The 6,468-nt window shown below is 41.7% G+C and overlaps 1 protein-coding gene across 1 annotated transcript in view; it reads right to left on the bottom strand.

The window, feature by feature from the left end:
- The window catches only part of gas2l3 (growth arrest-specific 2 like 3), a 29,572-nt gene extending 23,521 nt beyond the window's left edge, over positions 1-6,051 (bottom strand). The window contains exon 1 of the mRNA XM_039792072.1: positions 5,909-6,051. The gene's annotated coding sequence lies outside the window, so the exon portion shown is untranslated. The remainder of the gene's footprint in view (positions 1-5,908) is intronic.
- Between the last annotated feature and the right edge of the window lie 417 nt (positions 6,052-6,468).

Genomic DNA, 6,468 nt, shown 5'->3' on the forward strand with positions numbered 1-6,468 from the left:
TTTCCATGGCAAAAGACTAGCCCCCTTTCAAGCAGGATTAAAACTTTTCTTGGCCTCCTTCCTCCTGTCCTTGTTGGAGCGGTCTTTTCCTTAGGTGGGACACTGTGAGTAAAGTCCATCTTAAAGGCTTGGCTGAGTGGGAGCCACCTGCCAATCCCATTTTGATTTGTTGATGCTAATCCACAGCTCACTACACGCCACTGTGTGTTCGCCGGGATTTCAAAGCCCCTCACTGCTGACTCAGGATCAGGCTTCCTGCCCTGGCTTCTATAACCTGGACCAGCGGAGGACCCAATAGAGGCCAATTCCAGGCCGGTGAAAAGAGACCATTAGTTTGCAGCACACAAACAGAAAATACAAATCAGCCATGTAGGCCTATTTACCCAAAACATGTTGACTTGCCTTCTTTAAAACTGTGCTTTTCAAAAAGGACACATCTTTATCTAAATGGTATCTTTATTGTCATTTCTGTAGCCTTACAAAATATATGTCACACTCCTTGATAAACCGAGCCAGTAGTCGTTGATAGTCTCTAAGTAGAAGAATATGCTTTACTGTTGAAACAAACCAGACTTAAAATTTCAGGGTTTCCCACAGTGCTCTATAAATTACAAGAGGCTAACTGAACACAACATCTAAGATGACCAAAAGATTCCACACAACATTTCAAAACAGCAACAGGATAAGCAATACTTGCCCGTTTTGGTGACAAAGAGAATATCTAAACAGTGACTCCAATGTTTTACAGGAACTACAAGAGGAGACACCAAAAGATCTGCTTTAAGGCAAGCAAATTAGGCAGTTTCATGAAAACCTATGAATGAATGGGCTGTGTGAAGCTGTCAGGTTACACATCACTATGCACTTTGATTTGTTTGAAACATGCAGAGGCCTTAGCTGTAGAGTTTACCATGTCCCAGTAATCCACATTTGGCGATCAGATTGTTGACTTTGCCAGAAAACATTACTGCATGGGGCAACAGCCAAACCACCACAAGCCAGTTCTCTAACAGAGTACCATCAAGGCACCAACCCGTGCCAACTGCAAACCCTGAACATACAGTTAAAATTTTCCATTTTGAGTCATCTTCCACATTTTTAAAAATGTCCTCCCCTACATGATGTCAGCGATCAGTTGGCTGAGTCAATCGGCAGTAACCAACATGCAGGCAGGGCATCCTTTAAAGCTACAGCAGGCCTGGAATGATGCCCACTCTGAGCCGAACACACACACACACACACACACACACACACACACACACACACACACACACACACACACACACACACACACACACACACACACACACACACACACACACACACACACACACACACACACACACACACACACACACACACACACACACACACACACACACACACACACACACACACACACACACACACACACACACACACACACACCAGTTGATTTTCACTCAGCCGTTCGCCATCAGCTGTTATTAAACGTTTAGTGACCGTTAGTCATCCCCTAATGAAGTGTTCACATGAGCGCATCACATCAGGTGTTCATTAAATGAATGCACTGCGACGTGAAGCTGTTGACAGATAGGCGCACCAGGAGGGAAAGTTGCGAAAACCTTTTGATTTCAAACATGACATCTATCATGCAGCCAAAAACTGCCAGGCCATAAGGGATATCTACTACTGTAAATGTACTAGTGTAAATACTTATGTGAAGCACGGCTGGGCTGGGCTCCTCCTTTATTGTCAACATTAGTTAATCATGTGAGCCCTTCCTTTACCGATAACACTTCACATGGGATATTTGAAATCCAGTCACACCAAATGGTGTATTTTGTGTCAGCGTTCTGCCAACAATCAAGGATTAGTTATCCACAAACTGGGATCTACAAACACATAGTCTGGATCGACAACGGTTAATTTACCGGATAGTTCCCAAACGCCGGAAGTTCCACCGGATGTCCCTCACTTTCCGCTCTCTTTGGGTTAACTTTAAAATTCCGGTAGCGTTGAGGAACATTAACTAGAATCCCTGAGCAACATTGGCAACACGCTGACAATGGCAAGTAAAAAAACACACACACACACACACACACACACACACACACACACACACACACACACACACACACACACACACACACACACACACACACACACACACACACACACACACACACACACACACACACACACAACACACACACAACACACACACACACACACACACACACACACACACACACACACACGATGTTTAACCATGTATCCAGCCAATTTAAATGGCTCACTTTACTGTATTGTGTGAACAGTTAACTTAATTTATTGTATGTGGCAATTTCTTTTGCGGGGTGCAAATGTTCCACCAAAACAAGTTCTTTCCTGAGACTACCCAGAGTGTTGCCATGTAACAAGCTCTATCAGGGTCAGTTCAGATAAGGTCAGGCCAAGGAGACGCAAAAGGTCGGGGTCGAGATCAGCCTTATTAGCCATGTTTGTGTTTCACATAATTCCCCTAGTTAGTGTGTGTCTGTGGGGGGAAGGGGGGTTAAAAACATAGGTCACCTTTCATCTTAAGCCTTTACCAGTGCTAAGACATGGTTCGAGCACCCTTAGATCTTCTGTGAGCAGAGACACACACTCACACCAGCCATTAAAAGGATGGCTTTTAACAAAGTGACACTACAATGGAAACAAAGAAAACCCAAATTAAAAAAACGCAGGCCCTCAAACGGTCAATGCCGACATCATGACAACATCGGTGAATGCAAACTGTTGAAACTCGTTTTAATGTACTATCAGGAATGCAAATCTAGAGACTTAAATTAACCAAATAAGACATTTTTCACCAGCCTCAATATGAGGATTTTAGTTCTAAAATGTTAAAAGAATACGGTCTTCACATAATGACTTGTAGCATTCAAAGAACACACAGATGACTATGTTATCTCACATCATGTTACTAATCCAAACCAACATCTCCTGTATGAAGAATGCATGACGTCAGCCCTTATCTGCAACTATATACAGTATCTAAACGCATGCACCTACAGATTAACAAACCCCATTTTACACACAAACAAACACAAAACAGCCCCCACCATTACCATGCCCTTCCTGTAAACTGTACCCTAAATAAATGAGGGGTAATCCAAGATTTCATTATCATCTCCATTGTGTCCGGTCCACACGCAGCATCGCAGCCCATATGTGCCCACGTGCATTTTTAACTCATTAAGCCTTCTGTGTGTGTGTGTGTGTGTGTGTGTGTGTGTGTGTGTGTGTGTGTGTGTGTGTGTGTGTGTGTGTGTGTCTTAACTTCCTTCGGGAGGCCTGACAGGCCCAAACTGCGAGGCCCGATGCCAAAGATCAAGCAGATGGTGGTTATGAAGGGAAGTTGGAATTGGGGTTGCTACTTATGCGTGGGCTCATTCATTAAGAGCTGGGCAGTGACAGCTTTGTCTGAAACCGAGTGCTATACTGTATCGTTAGTGAGCCGGTGACAGATCCTAGTACTAAAAGGAACAACGACACCTCAAAAAATAACAATGAAATAAATTAAAAAGGAACACCTGAGGAAAAGTTAAAAATATATATTGTTTAAAAATGGCCAAGGAGGGATGATAAAACCAAACAGCATATTCAATATTCCAACACATTCAACACTTTCCTATTAACGAAAGTTTTAAGAAGGGATTAAAAAGATGCTAATGATGTAGCATGTCTGATTTTGATAGGCAGAGGGTTTTAAAAAAAAAAAAAAAAAAAAAAAAAAAAAAAAAAAAAAAAAAAAGTTTCTCTGGACAGTGTTCACTTACGTCACGATTGGTTTAAAGAAATTCAAACAACCCAGAGCGTTTTTTTCCCCCTCCTATCCTGGAATGTTAGCCTAGAAATCTAGACGCACCTTAGCAGCAGCAAATGTAATTTGCAGCCAGGGTCAGTCTAGCAACTCTCCGTTTGCTTGCGAGCTGGAAAAAAACAAATTCTGGTCAGGCCAATCACATCGTGTATTGAGTCGGTGGGTGGGCTTAAGATAAGGACGGCAGAATTGCGACTGTACAGCTTGAATTCCTGGTGAATTCCCTGCTACTTGGAAACAAAGAAGATGGCTGCTGCTGCTGGAGAACAGCGGTCTTTCGAATCGGCTTTGGCCGCGACTCTGGAAGACTTGGAGCTAAGCACTGAAGTCATTCTTAAAAAAGGAAGATGTGCCGGATACGGCAAAAGTTTAATCTATCAACTAACGTTGCTCTGGTTGGCTGTGAGTGCAGAGGGAATTTGAAATTGAATTCTACTGGAATGTAGGTGTGAAAGAGACAGCGAGACTACGGCAGATAAGATAGGCGTGTTTTGTTATATAGATCTAGTTTAGTGTAACTTTAAATAACATAAGATTTTAACACAGGGTGTACATTTAACTGATCTCTAACCCTAATGCAATTTGATACAAGTCAGTTTCTCAACAGCAAAGCAGAAAGCTATTCCCATCAGATGATTAGTGTTTTGGATTAATGGTGATGTAGGAAATGACTGGAGGGTATGCTGATTACATACATGTGTGGGACAATTACATGTTATGTTTCCTGAACTGCATGTGGAGGAATTATAATGACGCGCATGCACCCGTTCACACCCTTCCTTTTGCTTGAGTTATAGTGACATCCAATAAGTGCATGTCATTGGATGTGGGGAAAATGTATTCACAGCAATGTTCATAAGTAGCCTGGTTCCAGACCTCGGAATTGATGCCCACAACTCCTACTCGTTCAGTGATTGATATAGAATGAATGAAGTAAAAAGGATTATGCGACAGAAATCTTGTTGTTGTGAAGACAAAAACAGGCTAAACATCTCCATTAACTCATCATCAGAGTGTGAGTGGCCTTTCCCTGGTGTAACCATCAGTGCAGGAAGCACCTGCAGAGCATAATTTACTTCATCCTTTTTCCTCAAACAGGAAACCAGGATTGTCACATATGTACACCACTTGATAAAAATGTCTCCCTCGTTATTGTCCGGACACAATAGCTACAGAAGCAGGGTAACATGCCTGTGTGTGTTGATCTAAAAACAGCATGACAGAGAATTTCAACCCTGCTCTTCTCAATGAACTCATCTCACACACACACACACACACACACACACACACACACACACACACACACACACACACACACACACTTCACTTAATCCTATAACCAGCCTATACATTATTATAACGAGAGACATAGTAAACTACTGATCCTCTTACCTATTCATGCCCACCTGCCAATCAAGGATATTTAAAATGTATGTGCGCATGCTCCAGACTGAAAGCTGTTGTTTTACACTCCACACAAGCACGCTCAGACCTGTCAAAGTCAATTAAACTGCCATTATGGAACAGTGACATACACTGTAAAGTGCAGGGATGTTAACGCTAATTAGTTTGAATTGCAGCCTTTCCGTTTAAAAATGCTGCTGATTGTGGCTCGCGTGAAAAGAAAAGTGCATCGTTTATTTAACATTTCAGTCAGAAACATAACCACAGTCTTTATGTGAAAGGAACGTCATTAAAGATAGACTTTAAGCTAGCTGCGTAGAAGACGTTTTAGGCAAAACCCTAAAAAATAAATAAAAAGTAGCCTATACTAAACTTGTATTATACTTCAATGTTGCGTCAGTTCTGCACTCCTGGCAGTATATATTTTTTGTATGGGAATTATTATTTGAAAAACACACTGGACTTCAGTTGTTGCCTATGAACAAAATAACGTCATTTTCAGTATTTTTGCTAACAGCTTCCACGAGGCTCCCTCATGGATTTTGGGGAGAAACAGGAGGAAACCTCTTTCTCCTCGCAGGCGAAAACTTTCGGATACACTTTCCCCGCTTATTCTCGCTTAATAAAAAGATGAAGTACAAGTTTTAGACTTACCAGGAAAACGGAAGGGTATGGAGTCTTCAAGCAGAAAGTCTGGTCACTTTGAGTTGATTTTTAAAGCGTTCTTCCTTGTGGAAATCCTGACTTGGCACTCCAGTTATTTGGAGTTACTCATGTTCTCCGCTGCTGTATGCTGCTGTGTGTTTGTGGACAGTGCTGTTCGAATCAGCCAATCAGGGCGCTCCGGGCGCTGGGGGGGGCGGGGCCATACGTCTCACCTGAGTGTCATTTTACTGAATGATGAAAACCCATTCAAATACATATAAGTGCCTAAATAAAGCTATATAAATTAGCATCCTAAATCATAGAATATGATTTGTATTAGGTAATGTGAGTAAGATAAGCAATAAAGAAACTACAGTGCGTCGTTTTTTACATTTTCTCTCCTATTTTCATTCATTTTCTCTGCAGTTTTTTACTCTGTCCCTCCTTCAACTACTTTCTACTATCACCCTAATATGCTTTTTTCTAGTTTCACTTGTGTCCATTTTACCTGCAGTTCTCACAGTGATGTATTCTTTTAATCCATCACAGCCTTATGATTGTATAAGATT

Source organism: Perca fluviatilis, chromosome 23 (genome assembly GCF_010015445.1).
Source record: "Perca fluviatilis chromosome 23, GENO_Pfluv_1.0, whole genome shotgun sequence".
In the NCBI taxonomy this organism is placed as follows: Eukaryota; Metazoa; Chordata; class Actinopteri; order Perciformes; family Percidae; genus Perca; species Perca fluviatilis.